At 34.8% G+C, this 26,283-nt stretch overlaps 1 protein-coding gene across 1 annotated transcript in view; it reads left to right on the forward strand.

Moving 5' to 3' along the window:
- HCN1 (hyperpolarization activated cyclic nucleotide gated potassium channel 1) overlaps window positions 1-26,283 on the forward strand; it is a 344,964-nt gene that overhangs the window by 310,785 nt on the left and 7,896 nt on the right. The gene's annotated exons all lie outside the window — the stretch shown is intronic.

The following is a 26,283-nucleotide window of genomic DNA, read 5'->3' on the forward strand; positions in this document are numbered from 1 at the left end:
TTATAAATGTTATTAAATATATTGGGGTGACATTTCTTGGTAAAATTATGTAGCTTTTGAGTATACATTTCTATAATACATCATCTGTATATTGCATTGTGTGTTCACCACCCAAAGTCAAATCTCCTTCCATAATCATATATTTGACCTTCTTTCCTTATTCTACTTCCCTCCACCCCCTTTCCTATTGGATAACCACTATACTATTGTCTATGTCTGTAAGTTTTTGTTTGTTTGTTTATTTCTTTGTCTTGTTCATTTGTTGTATTCAGTTTTATATTCCACGTATGAGTGAAGTCATATGGTTCTCAACTTTTTCCATTGGTCTTATTTTGCTTAGCATGCTATTCTCAAGATCCATCCACATTGTCACAAATGGCAGTATTTCATCTTTTCTTCTGGCCGAGTAGTAGTCCATTGTATATATGTACCACATCTTCTATATCCATTAACATACCATTTTTCTTGAATAATTATTTGTGGCATTGAATCTAATTTTGAAGTCTTCTTTAATTGAATAATATTTCATGTCATTAAATCAGGTTTCAAAACTTATAATAAATGATCTCTATTTATATTTCTTTTCAATTTTTTAACATAAAATTTTAGTGATTTTTGGTTTCTCCTACAAGGTCTTAACAGAAGTTTATAAATGTGAACCAAATCGCTGGACTTAGCACTTTGGTAATACCTTACCTTGCTGAAAAGAGTAGCAAGATTTCTTTTTGGTTACTTCTTTTGCTGCTCCTTTTTCTTTCTTTCCTTTTTTTTTTTTCTCTTTCTTTTTGCTCTCCAGCCTCACACTTGGCTTTCAGAGCCTCAGTACCACATCTCTGACTAAGCTCTTCTTGCCCTACTTCAGCAGATCTCTTCATCCTCCTTCACAGCCAGATGCAATGAATGAGCTAACATGAGTTAAGTACTTTGAGTTCTTTGGATAAAATTTCTGCAAATTGTCATTCTGCCGTGATGCTTTTTTTAAGGTCCATTATCAGGCTTCATTGTATTTGTGGAATCTAGGGGGAAAAAATCAGAGAGTAATGTTTCTCTGGGTAGGCACTCTTCAACAAAGTGTGCAAGTACAGCAACTGCATGGAAAAAGCCAGGATTCAAATTTTTATTTTTAATACCATCTCCTTCTCCTCTCACTTTTGCTATGCTGTACTACCAGCCCAGAGTGAGATGTGGTAGAGTAAGAAAATCTTTCTGGGGGAATATCAAGTGTTATCTTGAGGTAGGAAGTATGCCTTTGGAAGTAATTAAACTTTTTTTGACATTCTCAAAGTCTTCCTACAGAGTTAAAGATATGCATATGGAACATGGGCTCTTTATCATAGTGTAGTACTGAGTTTAAATCATCTTTAAGGTCTTATTTGATAAATGCACAACACATACTGTTTATGGTCTTAGAAATCCAGCCTTTTAACAGGTTCATTTGGACGGCATTGGTGTCCCGTGGTTACTTTATGTGCATCACTGCTGGTGGACAGATGGCTGCTTTCTCACTGTGTCCTCATTTCAACTCTATCTCTAGCTTGCTCCTTTTCTACGTGGCCTTGCGTTTATGGTAAGAGTGGAGGTTTTTAATTCTGTGCCTGAGTTTTACCCACTCTTAAATTTAGACCTTCCCTTTAAGTCTGAAGGTCCACATTGCTAAAACTATATAATTGTACCAGAGATCACCTGTATTAAACTTTGCACCTTGTGCAATTTAAAAAGTTATGCCTGAAGAGCCGAAGCATATGTCATTGCTTGATTGTTCCCTGCTCATAACATTGCAAATTAAATTGTCATAGTCTATCTTTAGGAACAAAAGTATAAACGATTAGGAAGCAGCATGCTGTGGCAGAGTACACAGCATCCAAGCCCGGTTCTAGTCCCATCTTTCTCATAGTAACCAACTGCCTGTTCCCAGGGAACTTGCTTAATGTCTGGGGTCTTGGGATCATCATCTGTGAAGTGGCTATTAAGATAGAAACTCTCCCAGTTCTGTGATTCTGTTGGAATGAGACTCTTGGAGGCGTATCCTTTTTGCCAGCTTGCTTGTTTCAGTAGCTTTCTGAGCATCTGAAATGTCTTCTTATCGATTCTAGAGTCCACCTTATTTTTGAAGAAAGGCTGTATATTGGGTTTGCAGTATTAGAGTTAAGGATATTTTCTAGGACAAGACCCTAGCATTTGAAAAAGAAATGGAGGCAGGGATTACTTGTGAAGAGTCATGTTCTAGTGGATAAAAATTAACTACAACTCACTTTTTCATGGGTAGTGAAAAAAATGGAAAGTGTCAGGGTTGGTTATGAAATGTGACAGGAGGAAACTCTTGCAGGGTGAAAGGGTCAGAGTCAGATTTTGAGAAGCTGTTGAACCTTGAGAGAGTCGCTGATCTTCTCCAAGCTTTTTAAAGAAAACCTCAACTCTGAAAATTCTCATTTCCTCACTCTATACACGTGTGTGTGAGTGTGCAAACACACATACACAAGAAATAATACTGTAGGATTAGCCAAAGTCTCCAAATAACTAGTACTACATGTGCCAGACTTTGTACTAAGTAATTTTACGTATATCATATAACTCCAAATTAGATTTAAATCACTGCAAAAATATATAATCTTTACCATTTTCAATATCAGTTTCCTAAATGCATTATAATTAAGATGGAAGAACAAACATGTATTTTTAAAACTAAATTATTCTGAAACATTTTTGTAAAATTTCCAGTGAGGAGGGATCTAATCCATTGTCTCACTTCCTTATGCAAACGAGGAGCCTGAGCTAGGTATGGGTCACAGAGGATGGGCCATCATGTCAGGCCACTGCTCTTCATACAATAACAAGTGCATTTTTTGGCAAGTTGTTACCAATGATGTTATTTTATAGCATTTCAATAAATGAGGATTCTTTCCTCTTAGATTGAATTATGAAACATATTGCATACATACACACACATACAAACACACACAAATTGTTTCTGGCCTATTGCTAAATAATTTGATTTACTAATTCTAAAGTGATCTAATTAATTGTGACTGTTTTGACCTATATCTTACCAATGGAGTCACTTCTCTATAGTTGAATTTACTCTGTGAGGAAGAGTGAAATTACCTGTCAGAAAGTTCAATAAAAAGATAATGAAGTGGAAATAGTTTAGTTGCTTTGAATTGCATTCCATCACCTATTTTGCAGGGCATAATAAATTTATCGAAATGTTTGCATATCCTCAGCAAATCTAAAATGCCAGAAGTATTTAAAAAGTTTCTTTGTTCTTACTGTATGTCACATGAGAAACAAATCAATAACGCATTAATGTTTTGATGGCGTGTACTGAGTGTTTCCCTTTGCTGAGATTTGTATGTGTGCCTCCAAAGAAAGGAATGGAAGATTCCAAAGATGTGCATGAATATTCTTGATGGTAGGAAGTCAGTTAACAGCCATTCACACTTACACAGTCACATATGAATGAGAACATTAATTAAATTCTGATAAAAATCAGACTCTTTAAAGAAATAGCATTTGAAATCTTAATTGAATTAATTGCACAATGAAATAGTTCACTTATTAATTCATACATATTTATTTATCCTGTTATTATAAGAACTTAAAATGAGCGCATTAAAAGTTTCTTTCCTTTATAAGATACTTGTAACTATAGACCAACCACTAATGCTTCCTGATTCAACGAGACTGGAAATATTGGTACAATACTTATTAAATACTCAAATAATTTTTGTATGCATGTTTGTACATGTAGTGTTATAAGTTGAAAGAGAAAGAGGATACAATATAAGTGTTTAGACTTGTAATTTCTAATAGGTTATCTTTTCAAAGAAACAATATAAATAATAAAAGTATCATTATTATCATTATAAATTTGCCAGTGAGAGAAGAACCAGAATAATACTTTCATATCTTGTCTTCTATATATCTCCCCTTTTCCCTATCTAGCTAGAAGGGAAGTTATCTAGACAAAAGTTGATTCCTGGTTTCTGAGCATCTTGGACCTGGTGCAACTTGTTCTTTGGCTTTAGTGCCTGTAGTTCCTGGGCATTCTGGTTTTAAAATCATAGTTCAGAGTGAAAAAGGGACTTAAACTAAGTCATTTCATCATTCTGGAGTCTGAGTTTTCTGATTGGACTTCTTGGGTTAAATTAATTACACAGGTGCCTGATGACTTCCTTGCATTATGTGATACACCCTTACCAAGATGTCACATTATAGATGGAGATGAATTTTCTTACTAGACTTGATTTCTTTGAGCTGCAATAAGAGCAGCTGTGGAAGGACAAGAGGATGTTATAGCGAAGAATAATATGTCTGATAGGATTTCACAATGATTCTTCTCCAGACAGATATTATTGCATGGAAAATTTCAGGCAAGCTAAATTAGGGAAAGTGACCATTCTTGAGAAAAATACAGTCTGAAAGTTTCATTTTGCATCTTGGGCTTTTATTACAGAATGTATTCTTGCTTGAAAGATCAACAAAGTACATTTTAAAACTTACTTATAACCCCTCCCCTCAAAATCTGAGATTTATCCAGTAAAAGTTTACAGTTGTCTAAAACCTTAGTTGTTATAAATTTCCTTTACTTTGTAGATGTTTAAAAACTTAAATTTGCCTTTTGTTTGTCTCCTCAAAGCAACAAAGGAGAGTTTATCTGAGAACATTAGGAACTGATGGTGTCTGATACCTCATGTTTAAGAGAATTGTAGTGTACTGCTGAACAAATCCAAGGGCATTTCTGTTTTCCGGAATCACTAGTTTATCATCACCAAGTTTTTGTTTTTGGATATAGACTTACATCTTGCAATTCTGTGGGAGGGTATGTATTGTTTTAGGAAAGAAAAGCAACATCCCTGCCATCATTAGTTGGAACATCTTTGAACCAAGCACCTTCGTTGCTAAAACTGTGAAGAGAAGAGAAACTGGTGATAATTGGTCTTGGCTACATTTTCAGATGACAATCTTGAGATTTTTCTCAGGAACCACAGAAACAAATAAGAAGCCAGAATATAGATACCTTAATAACCGAAAACTGAAAAGAGTCTAAAAAAATGTTCATGTGGAATACCCTTCCAAAAGAAATTTATTGTTTTCAAAATCTCTATGTCTATAGGACTTTGGGAATACCTAAAAATAAACATAATTCCCACTGGCTTCTGAGTGAGAAATCTATAATGATATAAGGAGAGTGAAAATGAGAACAACAAATGGCATCAGAAGATGTGAAATTTAATTTCCAGCCCAGAGGATAACATTTTAGAAAGATATCTTGGGTTTCGTGTTCAATTCTTTGCATTTGCTGTGTCACTGGCCCACTTGTGCCCAAGGCCCAGAGACTAGTCAGTCGTGGAAAGGGAAAAGGTGGATCCACAGAAGGGAGGGAAGTGATTAGTCCGTGAAAGAGATGAACCGCAGAGGTTTGCCACTGTCAGTGGCTCTGAAGGAGGCGATATGCTTCTCACAAAACTTCTGCACTAGACACTGTAATGGCCATTGCTGAAATTGCAGGAAATTGGACTAGAATTGGCTACAACAGCAGTGGGGAGAGAGGATGTGATTGTGAAGATGTCAGTGAGGAACTTGCTATAGAAATCAGAGCTTCAGAATTTTTATAGGTTTTGAACTGAGAAGAAAATCTTTGAAAGAGGCTAATGATTTCAACAAACAAAAATGATTAAAATAGATATCACAAGTCGTGAAACATCAACAATCCTATGATTATCATGTTCTAGACACACACTATCAGTCATCATTACTTTGATTTTTCTATAGCAGTTGTCATCTTAGTTATTTAAGGTTTTCTATATCCTTCTCTAGAATGTGAATTCTATGAGAGGAAGGGACTCGTTTTAAATTTGTAACACCTAGAATGATATCTGGCACCCATTTGACCATAATATAAATAATATACTTCTGAGCTGAGTTGTAAAAACTGAACAGTAGTGTTTCAAGTACAAGTTAGGATGGAGATGGTAACTTGAAGGAGGCCTGTTTTAGGGAAAGAAATTATATGGACCCACTTCTGTGCCTTCCCCTCAGGAAACCATTTCTAATGGTCTAAAATCTATCTAGCTCATCCCAAAGTAAAGTATGACCCTACATGTGGACTTGGAAACTTGATTTTTAAAGTAGTATTTTTCCCTCTAATGTAGACTAGAAACTTCTGGAAGTCCCACTCAGAGTGTAATGGATTTAAGGTTGACCTAGATTTTTTTTCAGCTTTGACTAGATCCATCTCTCTTATGGGGCGTAGCAAGGAAGGCGGAGCACTTAGAAGAGATAAAGAAATCGCTTGTCCTTATCTCCAAACTAATGACTGTGACACCGAATGGTTCGCAGACTTAACTAGCTGATTTGAAGGTCTCGCCTCTTCTGCAAAAAGAAACTGCCATATGGCCTACATTGTGATCTTTCCATTTACACAACAATTTAATATGCCTGGTTCATGATGAAATACCAGCTCCCGGCTGGGAAATTAAAGCAGCGTTCAGCTCCTCTCAGCAAGAAGGCAACAGTTTGATATATTCTATAAACTGGATTCTGCATTAGCCAAGGGAAAGGATTGGCATAGTTAGGAACACAGTTGGACTTGTTAAAACAAGTGTTTCAGTGCACAGATGCTAAGTCTCTTTGGAGCTATGCTTTGGATCACTTTGCTCCTACTTAGCTATCAAATATATTTTTTGTTTCAGTTCCTTTTAATTTTCATCTTTACAGCAATTTATTTGAATGCAATCTTCTACCTCTAAGACATTTCAAAAATGTTTGTTGGTAAAGAAAGGGCTTACAGTGGATTAAAATATTATATATTTTTTTATGAGTGACATTTCAGTATCTGTCAAGGTAGCGTGGTAGAATAAGGATGGCCTCACGTAGCCTGAGAATCAAATGCTGGCCCTATTAGCAGCTAGTTATTTACCTTTAAATAGGTTAATCAAATCATTTTAGCTCAGTGCAGTAGTCTGTAAAATAAGGATAATAATACTCACTTTGTAGGGCAGTTGCAAGGAATAAATTATTACATACATATAGACGTGTGTCGGGACAGAAAGCCAAGCATTCATTTGCTACAATAGTCCATATCTCTGTCAGCATATTCACATATGTCTACATATCCATTTAGTAAATATTTGCTATAGGAAGGTGCGCTTGGAGTGATTGACCCGATCTTTCAATGGTTTCCCATTCTTTCAAGGTGCGAGATAACTCTGAAAAATATATTTTTCCAGTGAAATTCTTTAGATAGATTTAATTGTTGAAGCCAATAGCTAGTAACACTTCCACATATGGCAAAAACTTTTCACTTCCCTCCTTTACTTCTCTGCTTTGAACTTACTCCTCACATTCACTCCTCCAGTAAGCCTGCTCTGAACCTCCAGTCTGGCCCATGTATTCCCTCCTCTCTCTGCTAGTAACCTCAGCCTATTACTATCTTTTTTTTATTGAAAATATTATAATTAAATTATCTGTGCTTGCCTACTGGGCTCTATCTTTTTAAACTTTGTAACTCTAGTCCCTAGTCCAGGGTTTTGTAGGTCTTCCATAATGTGTGTCAAAATAACCATCCACACACACATGCATATATTAAACACAAACCTGACTAGTGTCTCATCATTTTTACCCCATTCCATATAGATATCTAATGAACTGATCTGTTGACATAAAGTCATTTTCAACCTGTTATAGACTGGCCATTAACATTAAATATTGATTTTGTTATAACTAATATAGTTAGTTATCAACTAGGTATTAACAGTTTATGCTTTAATTAATATTCATTATTCAACAAGCTTTATTGAGACCCCACTGTATATGCCAGTCACTATGTCCTGTAATCAGTATGTCTTCAAGAAAGTAAACATGTAGGAAGTTGAAGAGATATGCAGATCATCACAATTCAGTGCATCAGGAGATAAAATAAAATCACAACTTAAGATGGAGGAATCTGTCAAAAAATAATCCTGTCCAAAGGAGGTGACACTTAAGTCCTGAAACTGAGTAGGAGGTAGCAGATTTAAGGGATGCTTGTGGAATGAGCATTCCAGATGGAAGAAGCAGCAAGTGTAAAAGCAGAGGGTAGAGAAAGCATGGCGGTGTAAGGAAATGCACATACAAATTCAGAATATGTGGAATGTAGAATGGGAGGCAGGCGGAAGCAGTGAGGAATGAATCTGGATTTATGTCTTTGTAAGAAATTAAGGTTTCATCCTATAGGTAATGGAAGGCTTTTAAAGTGAGGAGTGGAATGACCAAAATTTTATTCAGGAATCAGTATTCTCACAGATGAGTCACCTGTGCACACACACAGACAGGAGAGTCTTAACCCAGACAGGAAGTTATGAGGATTTAAACTAATCCTCAGCAGAGGATGAGAAAAGATACTAATTGAAAAGAATCAATGGAACTTAAAGTCCAGTTGTTTACTTACGGAGAGTGAAAGGGAGGATTCACGAATGGCACCATGTTTTTGGTTTTGAAAACTAAGTAACTGTGATGCCATTTAACATGATGGTGAATATAAATAAAGCACATTTGCAAGAATAGGGGTGAGAGGAAATAAGAAATGAACTGGGTGTTGGGCTTGCCAGACCACACATTCTAAGAAGGCAAGAGTTAAAGCCATTGTATTTACAAGTATAGCACCAGCATCTGCCCCGTTTTCAGTTATTTTGTGATGTGCTTGTCCAGTGTCTAGCTGTTGAACTGATGAGTAAGTGCTTATGGAGCGGCAGCTTCTCCGTGTCCTGAAGCACCCGTCGTCTCTCTGCAGTATCAGAGACTTGCAATAGTGTAATGAAAATTAAGATGACTCTGGTTCACAATAGATTAGGGAAATTAGTTTTCCTTCTGAAAGCTGCCACTCAAAGGAGAACAGAAAAGATGATACACTGACTTCATAAACAGGATTTCTCACAGAAATGTAAGAGTGCATCTCGGTTCCTATTATCACCTATTACTTATTTAATCCTCCCGCCCTTCTGAACCAGACCCTAGAAGGAATTAAGCCCTATTGTTTTAAAGCATGTATTACAAGTACTGAATTAATTTAGCACCTAGGTATCCAGAATGGTCTTCCTTAGGTACCACCTTTGTGAAAATTCAGAAAATAATCACTGCAATGATTTCTTGTGTCTTGTGGTTCAGATGAGGAATCCTAGCTGAGAAAGTCCTGCTAATATTAGACAACCTGCTTTGCATAAAAGTATTCTGAGCTATTAACAGGAGATCAAAGAAATGTGTGATGCTTCTCTCCTTAGGGGTCCTACTCAATTTCCTTATCTACCTCTCCCAATTTTCTGACGTTTCCATATTTACGTCACTACAATTTTGTCTGCCACTATTCTATGTATTACTGGTTGTTTCTGTTCTAAAAAAGGCCAAGTCTATACCTGAACTTGACAACATCCAGAATTCTTATGTAAAATTCTGAAGTTGTATAAATCTTACACAGGAGAGAGGGAGCAGCCCCTATCCTTTTATGCTCTCTGATACTGTAATTGTCAATTAGACTACAAAAACAAACACTGCTGACAGAATGCCTCCAGCTGTCTCTGCTGAGGTAAGAACAATTCCTCCTGGAAACACTCCATCATTAAACCTCTGTGTAGGAGAACAAAGGGAGGTAAGTAATTGTAGCAGCCCTTAGAGGAAGTGATTCAGCATGGACCTTTACAATGAGAACCAGGAGAAGACAAGCCTCTGACCCTAAAACTGATTACCCAGCACTATTTACCACATCTATATTTTGACATTTTAATGTTAGACTAACTCAGTAGTTCGAGGCTCAGGAGAAACATGATAAAAATGACAGTTATTAATAGTTGTCCATGCCATCTCCATGTATCAGTATGGAAAGCCACTTTTGATAGCTGCCTCTCTAAAGCCCAGTAGTCAAGCTGACGGAGGTCTGTGTTGGATTTGTCATTGGTCTAGGAGGGAATAAGTAATACAAGAACCATTAAGCGACTTATCTTTAAACATGAGTCTGTTTACCTGTCCTGTCCTTTATTCTGTTTTTCATCTTTTTTTTTTTTCATTTTGAAATTACTTTTTGTATTTCTATTTTAAAATTTTTCTTTTCTTTTATGCACTGTTTGTGATAGTGGATGAGTATTTGTTTGATTTTTCTTGTTTTTTTTCACTTGTGTCCACTTATGGAAAAAAATGTACTGACCGTATCTCGGTCCTAATTAAACAAAAAATTTAATATGTTACTGGTCCACGATCTCTAAATATAACCACTTAATTTAGTTTTCATTCTTTCTTGGACAAATATGTATTGAACAACTTCCAAGTGTCAATTACAATTGTAGTACTTACAGTTGTAGTCAGTTACAGCTGAAGACAGTACAATAGTGAAGAAGAAAAACAGTATCCTTCTCTCACTCAGCTTACGTTCTAGCTGAGAGCGACAGACAATAAACAAGAAACTAAATCAATAAATAAGATTATTTCACTTGGTTGTAAATGCATTGAAAACAATAAACCATTTCTGGATAAGTATCTGCCATGGTGCGTATTGCATCAGCAGTGCACCTTTTCTAACTAGGCTAGTATGGATTACCCACCTACCTACTGCATGGAATTAGTCTTCACCTGACAGTGAGCATGATGTAGGAGATGTTGCCCATTATATTACAAAGTGGCAATTGAGAAATTTCTTTTTTGATGTATGTGTAGGGAATAATAGATTTTTTTTTTATCCTGAGAAAGATTTGTGTTTTTATCTTTTGGAAGCAGAAAGAAAATTGTTATCAGAAACTGTGTCTTCATGATGTCTGAGAGTAAGGTTAGAGACACACTTATTCCCATTTCTCTCCCCATAGTTATTTCTAAAATGCTTTCTAGTAGTATGTCATGTATCCTTACTACTATTGGCAAAATCAAATCTTGTTTTGGCTTTTCCTGTGTTCCTATGCAAGATGTAATATTTAACACGTAAATACATACTGCACATGGATATCTGCTATGTGATTTGCATTGTAATAGTCCAAAGAGATACCACTCTATTGTTTGGGTTTCATTATTTTGTGTTTGGTCATCTGGGAGCCCCAATGCTTTTGAGCTGTTTTAGATAGATACATACATGGATGGATGGTTGGTTGGTTGGATGGATGGATGGGTGGATGGACAGGTGGATGGACAGACAGACAGACAGGAAACCTGAACAGAAGCTTCTATACCTTAAGCATTCTAAGCAGGTCTTGATAACACAGTATATTTGGCACTATTTGTAGAGCATTTATACTCACAGTGAAATAACAACTTTGGAATCGCCAGAGGCAAAACCTAGCATTGTGATTTCTAAGCCTGGAAAACATTTTCAATGTATAGTCTTTCATTTTTTCCTTGTGAGAATTTTGCTGTCAAATTATGTTCATTCTGAGAGTATTTCCTTTTGTGACAGAAAAATATGCAGCAGTGGAAGCCACAGAGACTTTTCACATATACAAAATACCCATCAGTCACCCAGTTAGTTCGTATAGCTAGCACCTAAAATGTATGCATTTCTAGATTGATAATTTGGTTGTGAAAAAAATCTGCCAATTATTAAATTGATCATGCAAAGCAAATAGCTGGCAGCTGGGCTTAGGTGGTGGTGATTTTGGAAAAACAAAGCCCTGAAATAATAGAGCATACTAACTAACTTACAGAAATATTACATTGAATTGGGACTTTGCAAAAATGTTGTTTTTCTATACTTCATATGAGATTTTTAGTAAAAATTCAGGGCCTTCAAGAAGGAAAAGGAATGTTCTATGTTTTCTATCTGAATCTCAACATCATTTTCTTAAATGGACTGTGTGTAAAACTTGATCTAAATGAATAAAATTTGATTCAGTAAACATAAGCCAAGCTCATACTACGTGCCAAGAATTGTGTATTTTATACGATTCTCTTTAATTATTCCTACATATGCCTTCTAAGTATATTTTCAACTCCATTCTGTGGCAATGTTCATCATAAAATCACATCTGCTTAGGGAATGTGGGGCTTTTCCTAAATCTAGTTCAGATATTGAGCATCCAGTATAAATTTATGCTTTTCTTTACGTAGTTTATGCTTATCTTTATTCCTGAGAGTTTAAAAGACTATAGGCTAGGTGGGATGATAGAAAAAGGAGACATATATGTATTAACTTTAGTAACGTTTAACTTAAATCAGCAAATGCATATTATTGCTGAAACTATATTCAGAACACACTTTCTAACTCTATAATAATTACTCTTCAAGGACCGAGATTATCTTTGAAAAATGTTGTTGCTTAAGTTGAACTCCAAAATCTTACAGTGGAATATTAATTTGTTAGTTCTTAACTCATATGTTCAGTATGATATCATTTAAACTTTTGCTCAGCCCTTCATCTAAATGCCTAAGTTTGAACTAGGTGCTGAATAGGATACATTAACAAATAGAAAACAGAGCCCATACCTTCCTGGTAAGTGTGTGTACGATTGGAGAGTCACTGTAAATATAGTCTGCAGCATTTGGGAAAGGTTTCATACATGAGACCAGTTCAGTTCATCTGTACCTTAAGTAAAAGGTGGTGCTTGGGTATGTAGAGGACTTGAAGAATGGGGCTTCAGAGTAACACACACACACACACACACACACACACACACACACTTAAACAGAGGAATGACAGAAAGCTGTGTTGGTGCTGATTGAAAGAATGACTGTTAAGATTTATAAGAGCAGCTGCCGTGTTCTAACCTATCTCCATGTTCCCGGGGTGAAGAACGGAGTTGGAGCTGAGTAAATGTTTACTTAATTGAAGGGAAGAATTGGGGTTAGAGGAAGTACTGATTGGAAACATGAAATAGGATCAAAATATAGAATGTTTGAAAAGCCAGATTAAAGAATTTGTATTTTATACCATGGATTGTAACATCCAAATGTGAATTTTCATGAGATATCGATTCAAGTTTTGGGAAGAATTGTCTTTATTTTGGCTATGAAAGCTTGCCCACTATATATAGTTACAGATGAACTATAGAAAGATTGTTTGCACAGCTCAAACTTTCTTCCCATAAATTCACTCACTTAACCTGACTAGAATGGATATTTTCTAGGTGTTTTATAGCATAATTTTACTCAAGATATCTTATGAGAAAACCAATAGCAACAACTTGTTTGTTTTTACATAAATATTGGGAAGATAATTTTTAAAATCTATTTAATTTACAAATGAAGTACAAATAAAACAATAGTGTCAATGTACTACAAAATAGCTTTGAATGTTTAGTAAGTGTTGTTCTTAAAGAGTCTTCAGTCAGTGCCCACTAAATTTATGTATGTACATATGTATAATTATTTAGTAGAAAACATATTGCAAATTCTTTTCCAATGATACATGATAGTGCTACATGACACATATTAGACAGTTTTCTCCTTTTTCTCTACCCATCCCCAAAGAAAAACAACTTTGCTTTCAGATCAGTGAAAATGCTATGATATTTAACCACACATCTCAACACTAAAGAAATACCTTCATATGTGGCTCTTTTAACATTCCCCTAAAAAAAGAAAAGAGCTTCTCTAGATTTTTCCTTGCATACCCTCAAATACTATTTTGTCAGCACACAATATCAAAAAGCCCCAACTTGATCAAATGTTATCTGTCTTACACAATTTACACATTGGTTACTATTTTTTAACAATAATATGATATTTTTCAATATTTTTCTGTATTTAAATGTCATGGACACTTTAGCACATCTTTTTTTTTATCCTGTTTAATTAAATTAGTAAACCAACCGGAGTTACTGACACTTGAATGGGAAAGAAAAATAGATGGAGCTTTCAAAAAACATTTCTAATGTGTTTAAATAGCTTTCTCTCATTAACAATGAGATTAGCATTCATTTTACAGTGTTCCAAGATTATCCAAAAAAGATTGCATAAGTAAAACAAATGTCCCCCCAAAATTAATTATAGATGCTCTGATATCTAAAAACAAATTTTAAGCTTCCGTTGTAAAGATGATGTAAAAGGTGTGCAAAGACACAAAGCAATCGTGAGTTTGCCACCGTAGATTTTCAGAGCATTAGGGTTTATGGAGGTATAAGACCAAAAATATGTCCTCATCAGCACTGCTCTTGGTCAGTCACTATGGTGCTTCCAGTGCGAAGGGTTTGCTACTGGGATCTAGTAGATGGAGACCAGAGATGCAGCAAAACATTTTACAGGAGAGCTTCTGATATCAAAGAATTATCCAGCTAAAAATGTCAATTGGGGTAAAGCTGAGCAACTTTAGTCTAGAGAATCTCATTTGGTTTTATATATTGGAACACAAATCCAGTAATTTATGCAAATCAGATAACATAAAGAATTATCTTTGTTGCATTTATTTTGTTTTTCTCCTGAGATCCTTTTAGCTCTTCTTTTATTTTCACTTGCCCTCTGAAGTTTTCAGTTGTCATCCAACTTTCTTTTTGAAAATTTCTGATGCTGCTGCTGCTGATGATGATGATGCAAAAAATAGTAGAGAAATACCTTAATATATCAATATGCTCAGACCAATATATTTTGGTTATATTTTACTAATGTGAAAGAACAACAATTATTTTTTGCTTTATTGATATTCTTTTTAAATAGGTTAAAATATTCTTTTTTGAAATATTTGAGTATACTTTTCTTGTCCTGGTACAGTATAATGATGGATACCAAGTCATTCATCTTTCAAAACTTATTTGTAATTGTTTTCAATGTTACAGATTCTAGGGGACATTTCTGTTTAGGATCCTCAGGGAAGAGGCGAGAGTCAGGCCACATCCTAGAAATTGCCTCTTTGTAAAATGTTTTCTTTGACATTGGAACACTGACTGGATGTTTGATCATGTTAATAAACTATTGTTAATTTTTAGGTGTGACAAGTATATGGTGATTTTTATTTGAGGATATTTGTCTCTTAGTGATGAATACTGAAATTTTATAGTTGATGACTATATCTTCAATTTACTTCAAAATAATAAAGGAGGGGAAATATATGAGGTATCAGTGAAACAAGGTTAGCTATGAGTTAATAATTGTTTAAACTGGGCAGTGAAAATACAAAGGTTTATTTTACTATTACATTATATTATTCTATAAGTTAGTAAACTATGGTATTATACTATCCGACTAGTATACCATAGTAAACTAATTGTATACAATTACACTATTCTGCTTTTTTTATATATTTAAACTATTCCAGAATAAAAACATTATCAAAAAACAAAGGGAAAGTGAGGCCCTTTTGTAACTTTTCTCTTTTTCGATGTGTCTCCCCCTACACACACACAAACATACATAGACACACACATTCTCCACAAACTTAAGAAAAAAATACTGGTTGACCGTTTATCTGGTTAAGTAAAGCTTCTATTGGATAGGGTCTGAAAAGATGGACTCACTTTTCAGTTATGCTTATAAAGAATAAGAAGGAATCTTTTCTCTAGGATGAGAGCCAGACCTTTTCTGTCGGGAGTTTCCTGGTGTCCATTTATCATACTGACCAAGTAGGTCAGGGAGAAATTTTGAAAAATTTAATGTGGATAAACTGTCGGAGTGTTTGAACCAATTCTTCTGTTTGTTTTGCTTAAAATCACAAGCTAAAACATGGTTTATACATCTCTAGGGCACTCTCTTCTATTCTTTCAGGATTTTGTTACTTGGCTAAGCTAAGATGCAATAAAGTACATCTATTTGGAAGGGGAAAAAAATCTATTTAACCCAGGGTTGGTAAACTTTTTCTGTAAATGGCCAGATAGTAAATATTTTAGTCTTTGTGGGCTACATATAGTCTCTGTCACATATTTTTATTTATTTTTATTTTTTTTACAAACCTCTAAAAATGTGAAAACCATTCTTAACTCAGTATAAAAAGCAGTAAAAATATGATGGTTGGATTTGGCTATAGGACTCTTGATATAACCTCTTATTTCAAAACTAGCCTTTTTCCAAATTTAAGTCATTCTGAATAAGAAAATACAAACAAAAACATTCTGTCAAAAACATTCTACCTATCATTATTATCCCTTAATGCATATGCATTTTTACCTCTATCAAATAAAACATGCTACTAAGTAAACTAATTTCTGGATTATTTTTGTTATTATTATCAGTACATACGTGAGCCTATATACAAACATTTTAGTTCAGAACCTCAGTGATATGTTTATGATTGTAATTATTACCTTGAATTTGATCATTGGTTGTCATATGTAGTACTGTCTTAGAGTGAGAAAAGATCAACAGATATTTACCTTGTTTGGGTTAATTTGTGAATGTGTGTTTTTTCTTGGTGGGGGGAATGGTAATAGGATTGCCTTGTTTGCCTAATAAATTGTAGCTGTTATCTTGCACAAAGAGAGATTTTCAGCTGACCTTTCTACTGATATCTTGGATTATTCAGAAGTAAAAAATACAAACTCCATAGGTAGGATATTAGTTTTGTACTCACTTTAAGGTCCTTTGTGGCTACGCATGTACTAGACTTGAAGAACTCATTGTAACCTCTCGAAACAGGAAAAGGAATTTTTTTTAAAAGGTACAGCCTTTAAATTAAATGGACTGGTATGAACATCTAAAAAGAGGTCATGATGGAGATGTGTCAGAGTCAGGCTTGCTGGCACAGCCAAGCTCAGGTTAGCTGAGGTGCTGGACTCCGTTGTAAGGGAGCACAGGAAGAAAGGAAACACAGTCAACCACGTCGGGAGAGACAGAGGCAGACTGTGGCAAATAAGATGCCCCTCGAGAAAGCACAGGGATGCCAGGGTCCAACAGCTACTTCAAGGATACACCATTCCCATAACTCACTCATTCTCTGCCTTTTCTAGCTGTTCATTCCTTGCTTTCAATCTCTCTGTGAGAAGGTATAATTAAGCCTATGAGTCATGATCCAGCAGAAAGCATTCCCAGTGGGAAGCGTTCTCAGCCAGGCCATTGTATGGGCGGCTGCCAGGATATAGATGACCATCTTTGAGATAGGCATTAATTTTGGTTGAACTAGTTATGACAGATATGCAAAGTCACATGATTAAAGCTTACCAACTTACACACAAAAAAACATACTGTTTCTAACCAGTTTTGTAGAAAGTAGCTACTAACTAATGTCAGGGAGAATTTGGTGAAATTCTGGATGCCAAACTCTGGAAGCCAAAGTTTTGCTTGATTTTTTTCCAAAACAACCTTTTATTTTCACTCACAGAACAGACACCCTCTAGTGATTTTCTTTTACATCTAGGTTCACAATCATAGATGCCTCATCACCTTCTTTTGATTCTTCATTTTATAGTGGTTCTTGGAAGAGTACACTTCTATTCCAGATACTACAGGTTTTTATCAGGCAAATCCTCATCACCTCATTCCCATAATTATTGCCAAAACTTCTTTACAAAATTTCATTTTAAGTCCGAAGAACCTCTTCCAGTTCACTTTAAAGCCAACTGTAGACTACTTTTCTTGTGTCATAAAACAAAAGATTTTAAGGAGAACAAATTTGCCTTCTAGAGAAAAAGAGGTTGAGTGCCTTTTCTATCATGGCAACATATTTCCAGCTCTAGATCTCCTTTCCTAAGACAGTATTTCACACACAAATTCCTTAAGAGCCCTGCAGTAAGTAACACTGTAAATCGAGGCCAAACTTCTTATCCACAGAGGAATATTTACTACGCCTCGCCAATCTGTTATGATCCTGTGAGGCTGCTGTTCTTACAATTCCATGAAAACCCCTTCCCAAACTCTTCTCTGAATCTATGCTCATGATGGTGTTTCACTCTAATGCCCTCTTTTCCCTCCCCTTCCTGTTTTTCCAGTTCTCTCCATCCTCATGGGCTAAGCAGTGCAATGCCTACACTTTTGCAGAACCTAACTAAGGCCCTTCATGCCACAAAGGTGTACAGAACTATACTATGACAAATGATGTATTATCTGGATTTCTAGATTTTCATAAACCTTAAAATCACTAGCAAACAGTCTAGCCTGGGAATTATTCTCAAGCTTTTTCTATATATTATGCTTGAATGTTTAATTAATTACAAACTCTTGTAGGCAGGATCAGTGTCTTTCACTTATTTTGTATTCCCCATATTTTCCTCCAAGGTGCTGGTTACAGGAAAACCATTTGTTGACTTAAATTCATATTGTCCCTTAATTTCCATTTCTTTTTGCCATCTTTTTTTTTTTTCCAATTTCTCTTAAAGAAGGAACCCTGTTTTATATGTAAATCTGGCAGTGACAAGAATTCGCTTCCAAAAATGCCCATCATTTGTCATCCCCTAGGAACTTGTTAGAAATGCATTCTCAGGCCCCACTCTAGGGCAACTAATTTGTAATCTGATTTTTAGCAAAATACGTGGTGATCCTTCTTCATGTTAAAGTGTGGGAAACACTGCACTAAAGAATTCAGTCTGAATCAGTTGATCATTAATTTTTACATTAAGTAAACCAAGGAAATGTCTATTTAAATCTGTTTTTTATCATTCATGCATGTATTTGTGTATGTGTGTAAGAGAAAGAGAAAACCAGGGGATATTTTGGAGACAACAGGAAATAAGTTTTTGCTGTAGTAGACTTGACTCATTAATATCTAGTGAATGTATTTTCTATTTAGACTATTATGTCTGCTGTACATTTTTTTTTTTTTTTTTTTTTTTTTGCATTTTGGGTAAGCATATTAAACCACATAGGAAAACAAAGCTGTCAATATATCACTTCAAAAATCACATTTGAAGTACCTAAAAGGTGAAATCATTTGATGAATTTTTTAAAAGCTGGCTGCTTTTTAAAGGCATTTATAATTCAAGGTGTTTGATTAACTTTTAAAGAGTTGAATGTTGGTAGATTTAAAATCAAAAGGAGAGATTTGTAGTGGTCTGATGGATCTTTAAACGTGGCTAGAAGCAGAGAAACTGTGGTAGTGCTTTGATATTATATCATTTTGTTCCAGTCACATAATAGATCCTCTTTAATCTTCTGTTTATTACGTAGGCTAACATGGGGCTAGTGATGATTGTTTCCTATCTACCCAATAGATATTTTGAGAATTACTGAGATAGTCCATGAAGTATTTTAACTTGCCAAAAACAAGTAGTATAAATATTTAGTAGATATCAGTTTATAAATAGTATTGTGTAACACTGATTTTATGCAGATATTAGGCAGTTGAAGAAGCTACAATGGAATTTTAAGACATAGACATCCCAAGAAAGGGGAAGGGGTGAGAGGTTAAGAGTGGAGAGTATAAACCTTAATGGAAAAATCTACATATCCAACAATATGAAACAGTCACATCATAAAGATGTTTATAATCCATAATAACCAGATAAAAGATAAGAGCAGTGTAACTTCTGGTGGATAGAGCCAAAGCTCCTCAAAAAGATATGGGCATTTTATTATTATTATTAAATTTATTGGCATGTCATTGGTTAATAAAATTATATAGGTCTCAAGTATACAATTCTATAAAACATTATCTGTATATTGCATTGCATGTTCACCACCCAAAGTCAAATTTCCTTCTGTCATCATATACAAAGGATGCCAAAAAAAAATGTATGCACATTTTAAGACAGGGAAAAAACTATTAAAATTGTAATACAATGAATGACACTAGCATTCATTTGATTAACACCATCTTTTGAGCGAACATCATACTATATATATACTATGGTAGGCCAAATCTGATCTCCTGGGACACACTTCTAATGAGGTTAAAACTGGAAACAGGTTTCTAATGTGCCTGTAATGGGCGCACGGCTGTCAGTTTCCTCTTAAGTGAAATAACTCACCCTGTAAAGAAAATAACTTATAAAGAGAAACAGGAGAATCATACATAATTAAAATTAATATGCCAATTCTTCATTACTTTTGCGCATCATTATAATTTAGAAATTTATATCCAGATGAAGGGACCTATGAGTATTTCCAAGTAAATGTGCACAAAGAATCTTAAAACAGTGATTACACCACTAGGATATTCCTAGTTGAGTTCAGAAACTAAACAAACAAGGGGAAAAAAAAACCCAGAAATATTGAAACAACTAACAAGACCTAGAAAATATTCCAGAAAGTTCTTTAAAAAGCTTACATCTTTATTCTGCGCTCCGCTTCTTCTGTGGGAGTTCAATTTTATTTCATTTTATATTTTATTTTGCTTTCCTTGTGAAGTTAATCTGAACACCCAGAAGCAAGTTATTTTTCTGTTTTTTTAAAAAATTTACATTTGTATTAATTTTTCTTAAGTTTATTGGGGTGACAGTGGTTAGTAAAGTTACATAGGTTTGAAGTGTAAAATTCTATAATACATCATCTATATATCACATTGTGTGTTCAACACCCAGAGTCAGTTCTCCTTCCATCACCGTATATTTGACCCCCTTTAACCTGTTCTATGAGTACTTTCGCCCTCCCGCCTTACCCTCTGGTAACCACTAAACTGTTGTCCATGTCTATGAGTTTTTGCTTGTTTATTTGTCTTGTTTGTTTGTTGCTTTCTGTTTTATAGTCCTCATATCAGTGAAATCATATGGTTCTCAACAATTTCTGTCTGACTTATTTCATTTAGCATGATAATCTCAAGAAAATTTTCTACCTGTTTAGTAAGGACATATTTACATTAAGCAGTACCTAAACTTCGAAATACTTTCTTCATTACAGACATTGCACAAAAATCTCAGAGAAATGTTATCTTGCTTAAAGGAGGTACATAAAGCATTTGGCAGTTTTATTAAAGGAGAAATACCTAGCAGGGGAACCAATATTATATCATCTAAAACTTAAGAACAGAACTTAACGTGGGCCTTGGGTTGTCTACTATTATTCATATACTTGTAAGCATTTTAAAGTAATTTTCTCTGGGCTCCAAATTCAAAGTAGGGGCACTATGAGAGATACAATAAAGTTACTATACAGTTGCTGTCTTTAAAATGCCGTAAAACAATGAGGTTGACAAGGTCAGTAGTTAGGGAACACTTAGAAAATCCAGTGTAAGATGGTGATAAACGAATACATACGTAATTTCTAAGGAACCTAAAGGATAGTGTGAGATACAGATGACTACAGTTATTTTTCTCTTTGTCCTTTACCCAAACACACACACACACACACACACACACACACACACACACACACACACCGTAACTACACAAAAACTCACTCTGTAATACCTGACACAGGACTCTCTTTATTCAGTAAGTGGATCTCCAAAATAACTTAGTATCAAGAGAAAATTAATTCACAGGGAATCACCTGCTCCATTCATATTGAATCTGGAAATTCAACTCATGAAATTTTGGACTCTTTTTTGATCAGGCTTACTATTTTCATTTCTAAGTTTATGGTATTTCTTAATTCTGCTATTCATGGTGGAAATGAAGACCGGCGGCTTTAAAAGAAGAAGGAGCTATCCACAGTGTTTTCACAATGACTAGTGACTATTTCTACTCTCGCAAATATACCTTCATTTGTTCTGCCTCTCACTGAGATCTTATTGAGGAGATGCTGAGAAAGAATGGCTGAAGAGTTTTGTGTTGGTAGTGAACATAGCCCTTTATAATTTCAGAAGGAACTTTGTTAGTGTAAATGTATATGTAGCCCTCAGTATTTCCATATGTGATTGAAATTCGTAGAACGTGTTACTATTTGGTTTAGAGATTTAATTCAGCAAATGTTAAGCACCTACAAGATGCAGTGGAGACACTACGGATATAAAGATCAATGAGACTTTAGAGATAAAAATGACTAAAGTCTGAAGTTGGGGATTAAATGTTAATAAAACTTCAGAGAGTGAACTGAATTTTACATTATTCAGATAAATAAACTAAGATCTGGAGAATGTAAGTATTTGTTCAAATCCTCACAGTCAAGAGTAATCAGTTTGAGACAATAGGAGAGGACTCCAAACCACCCAGCCAATACTCTTTATACTACACCAGAAAGAATCTCTAAAAGAAACCCAAGAAATTGCATGAATTAATATATAGCTGAATCATCAGTTAACCATCACTGCTGCAGAAAGATTATCAAAATAGCACTCTTACTTTATTAGTTGGCAAGAAATTGACAAAATGATATATCACTTTTTATTCCAAAAATCACAAAAAGTAAAGAATGACCTAAGTACATCACATTTTTAAATAAAATAAAGGAATAAGATGTGTTGGACAATAACATCTCTGAAGATTTATATGGGAAATACAGGAAATATATGTATGTAGGCAATACAGGAAAATTTTAGGGTAAGATCTATCACGTGTACTAATTTTTTATATAAGCCTAAAATATTATTTTAAAAACACCCTCTAAGAAAATTTCTTTTCTTACCAATAGCAATTGATTCACCAGTTAATAACATACCATGTAACATATACACATATACTCCCCTAGCTACATACTCTGTATATCCATTGTATGAGGACTCCAGATGATAGAAACCAGAAAATCGTTTGCAAAGAATGATTTAGAGAAAATAGGAATAAAATTATGTTCATGCAGAAATAAATTTTACCATATCTCTAAAATGACTCTAAGTTTTGATAGTAGCTACGTTTTTTCTAATTTTAAATTTATTTTTAAAATACAAAATAATAAAGACAGGTTTATTGTAAAAAGTTTTCAAATAATTTTTAAGCATATAGGAAAGTAAATTAAATCCATTCTTTTTTAAGATGATCCTCAACACATGTGTTTATCTCCTCCCTTTTCAGAGACCAAATTAAAAGTAAAAAAGGAGTAAAACCTAAACCTAAACCACAAAGAGTTCTGATGCATAAGTGTGTATTTGGGAACAGTCAGATGATGAAACACTGTGGCACATTTCTAGAAGACACAAAGTAAATAGAAGAGTGGAGTGTCAGATGATATTGGTTCCCTGGCCAGAACCCATTGCCCTTTCTTCCTTGTTAATAAATGTTGTATCTTCTGTGGCCATTAAAAATACGGTTCCACTGGTTAAAGTAATATTTGCCTAACTCAGTCACCAATAGGCATTATCTTGCTCCAGTTTTCCAAGTAATTCCTTTTTAAATCCTCTCTTGTAGCTACGGGTGCCCCTGTGACACAGTTCTGATAAATGAGATGTTAGAGAAAGTTAGTTTTGCAAGTTTTGCCTGTATAATAAAAGGAAAGAAACGTGGAAAGTTGTTCCCTCTCTTTGGGTGCTGTTGTGTGAGGATATAATGCTTGCAGGTGTTGCTGTCAACTTGTGATCCGAAGAGGGAGGTCAAGAAAAACAGTCACGTTAGCCCAGTGCCCTGGCATCACTGAGGAGCTAAACAACATTGAGCCCGCCGACCCCAAACGTTTGCTTTGTAATATAGTTAAGTTACTCTGTTGGATAAGCCAGTGTTATTCAGGTACTCTGTAACATAATGTTAGGAAAACTTTTAAAAGTGAAGAATAAGGTGATGGTTTCACAGGTGCCTGTACATGTCCAAACTCATTAAATTGTATACATTAAATATCTGCAGTTTTGTGTGTGTCCAGTTGTACCTCAATAAAGCTGATTTAATTTTTTTTTAAAGCTGGAGGGACATACATTGTATTTCAGGGTTCATCAGGGACAAAAGGAATGGTGTTATGGGCTGAATGTTTGTGTCACTCCTAAATGTGTTATGTTGAATCCATACCCCCCAATGTGATGGTGTTTGGAAATGGAGCCTTTGGGAAGTAATTAGAGTTGGATGAGGTCATGAGAGTTGGCCCTTCATGGTGGAATTAGCGACCATATAAGGAAAGGAAGAGACGGGAACACTCCTGTCTCTGCCATGTGAGGACGCAGTGAGAAGGTGGCTGCCTGCAAGCCAGGAAGAGAGCTCTCACCAGAACCCAACCATACTGTCACCCTGATTTTGGACCTCCAGTCCTCAGAACTGTGAGAAAATAAGTTTCTGTTGTTTAAGCCAAAATTTGAATATACAGAAGACTGGCCGAGGAGAAAGCAGATCTCTTGGCAGATCCCTAGAGAAGCTGCTAGGCTAGCTAAGAGACAGTATGGCTATGGAGGACCAATTGAAAAGTGAGGGGCAAACAGTGACTTACTGAAGGCCTGTGTATGATACAATGGTCTCTCTGTCCCTCCCTCCAAGAGGCAGAATGTCCTGGAGCCAGGCATTTATTCCCCTGAGGGGCAAAAGGTCTTGGTGATTCTTCCCTAAATCAATTGAGCTAGGCAGAATACTAGAACAGTTAAGAGAAATGTTGTTAACTCTGGACCAAATGAAACCCTCCTCATTCCGGCATTTAGGGAAATATGACAAACTTCCCAACTATTCCCCCTAAAGAGACATTCCAAGCCAACAGATTTTGCCACGTCATCAGGGTTTTCATCCTTAAATGTGAATGGATGTCCATCTGAAGAAAGCATCCAACATATAAGGGAAAGATCTAGACACAGAGACAGAAATAACGATTCCAGAGTAAAGACAAAGAATTCAGAAAACAAAAGATAAATTAAAATATAAAATACAAAAAAGATACAATATGAAAACAAAAGCTCTTGATTTTCATTTTTACAGTTTTATTGCAATAAATTTTACATATATAATTCATCCATTTGCAGTGTACAATTCAACTTTTTAGTGAATTTGCCAAATTATGAAACCATCACTATAAATCAGATTCAGAACATCTTATCACCCCAATAAGATTCCTTGTGCCCATTTACTGTTAATCTCCTTTCCCACCCACTGTCCCAAGCAACTACTAATCTGTCTCTATAAATTTGCATTTTTGAGATATTTTATATAAATGGAATCATATAATATGTGGACTCTCATATCTTGCTTCTTTCACCTCTCAGGAGACAGAGGATATTACATCCACAACAAAAGAGAAGGCTATAATGAGAAAACAACAAACATAGGAAAATGAAAAGCATTTAGAAATTAAAAATATAAGTGCCAAAATAAAAGTATTAAAAAGAATGGGAGGTAAAGTTGAGGACATCTACAGTAATAATTACTATGAATAGGTTTGTTAATATTCCTTCAAATCTTGGTCTTTTCCTATTCTGTGAATTTGCTATTAATTTTTAAATAACACTTTTAAAAGATATACATGTCCACAAATAATTTATATAAAGGAAATTTGAAATAATAAAAAATATGTACACAGAACAACTACATAAAAGGAATATTTTTCATCCAGAGCACAGCGTTTTGGTAGATTTTATTGTTATTTTTATGTGATCATTTTTATCATACTGTAAGTATAATCTTGTGTTCTGCTTTTCTCATTTAAGCTTGCATGACCTTTCTACTATTATCACATAGACTTTAAAAGCTTCATTTTTAATTATTGCCATGTATTAGGTTTGTGCAAAAGTAATTGCGGTTTAAAAGGTTAAAAATAGTTGCAAAAACTGCAATTACTTTTGCACCAATCTAATAACTGATTATGAATCTTGACTTAAACATTCCAGACATCCCCATAATTTCAAATGTACCAATGCATTTATAATGTATAGCACCATCACCATGTAAACCATTTTGCTCTGGTAACAGACTATTTCTTTAGATTCGATTTTCAAGTGAAATTCTTAGGTTGAAGAGTATGGATATTTTTTAAGCTCTTTGTTACATATTATTGAGGTTTATAAGCATTCTACAGGACACTTGTGACATAGAGATTTTTAAGGAACACTTAGGAGTAAAACATTTCTCATTAGCTTGTTTGTCATAATGCGGCAAACATAAATTATGTAATATGGCATTAGTACCATAGTGACACAGATGTTTAACTTTAAGGTAGTGCTGAAAATACTTTTTGTTTATTACACTGTTTAAAATAGCCAGCAAATTCCATGGTATGATAATATGCTTTATGCTTAAATATTGACCAACACAGAATCATCTTCCTACTCACACCAAATGCACACACACTTCGTGCACACACAGGAACTTACACACAAACATGAACCCTCCACAATATTATTTATCACACTGCCAACATGTTTGCCAGCATGAACAACAACATAATTGGTGGCTTAGATGGCATTTCCTAACATCCTCTCTGTCCTCCCAGATTGGTTCAGATGTGCTTCTTTAGTATTCCCAGGGTGTCCGCATTCTGTATTATCATTCTTACCAGACTGTATTTAAATTAGTTCTTAATTAAGATGAACTTTTTCTTTTTCCCACCAGCATATAAGTAATAAAATAGATATTATGTTCGCTTCATATTTCCAGCCCTAACATCAAACACATGGTGCCTACCACATAATTTACTCATAAAGGTTATCAACATGAACGGAACTTGTTTAAATAAGTTCAGAGGAGTGTGGATTTAGACACCTTTCAATAA

The sequence above is a fragment of the Rhinolophus sinicus genome, linkage group LG03 (genome assembly GCF_036562045.2).
Source record: "Rhinolophus sinicus isolate RSC01 linkage group LG03, ASM3656204v1, whole genome shotgun sequence".
NCBI lineage: Eukaryota > Metazoa > Chordata > Mammalia > Chiroptera > Rhinolophidae > Rhinolophus > Rhinolophus sinicus.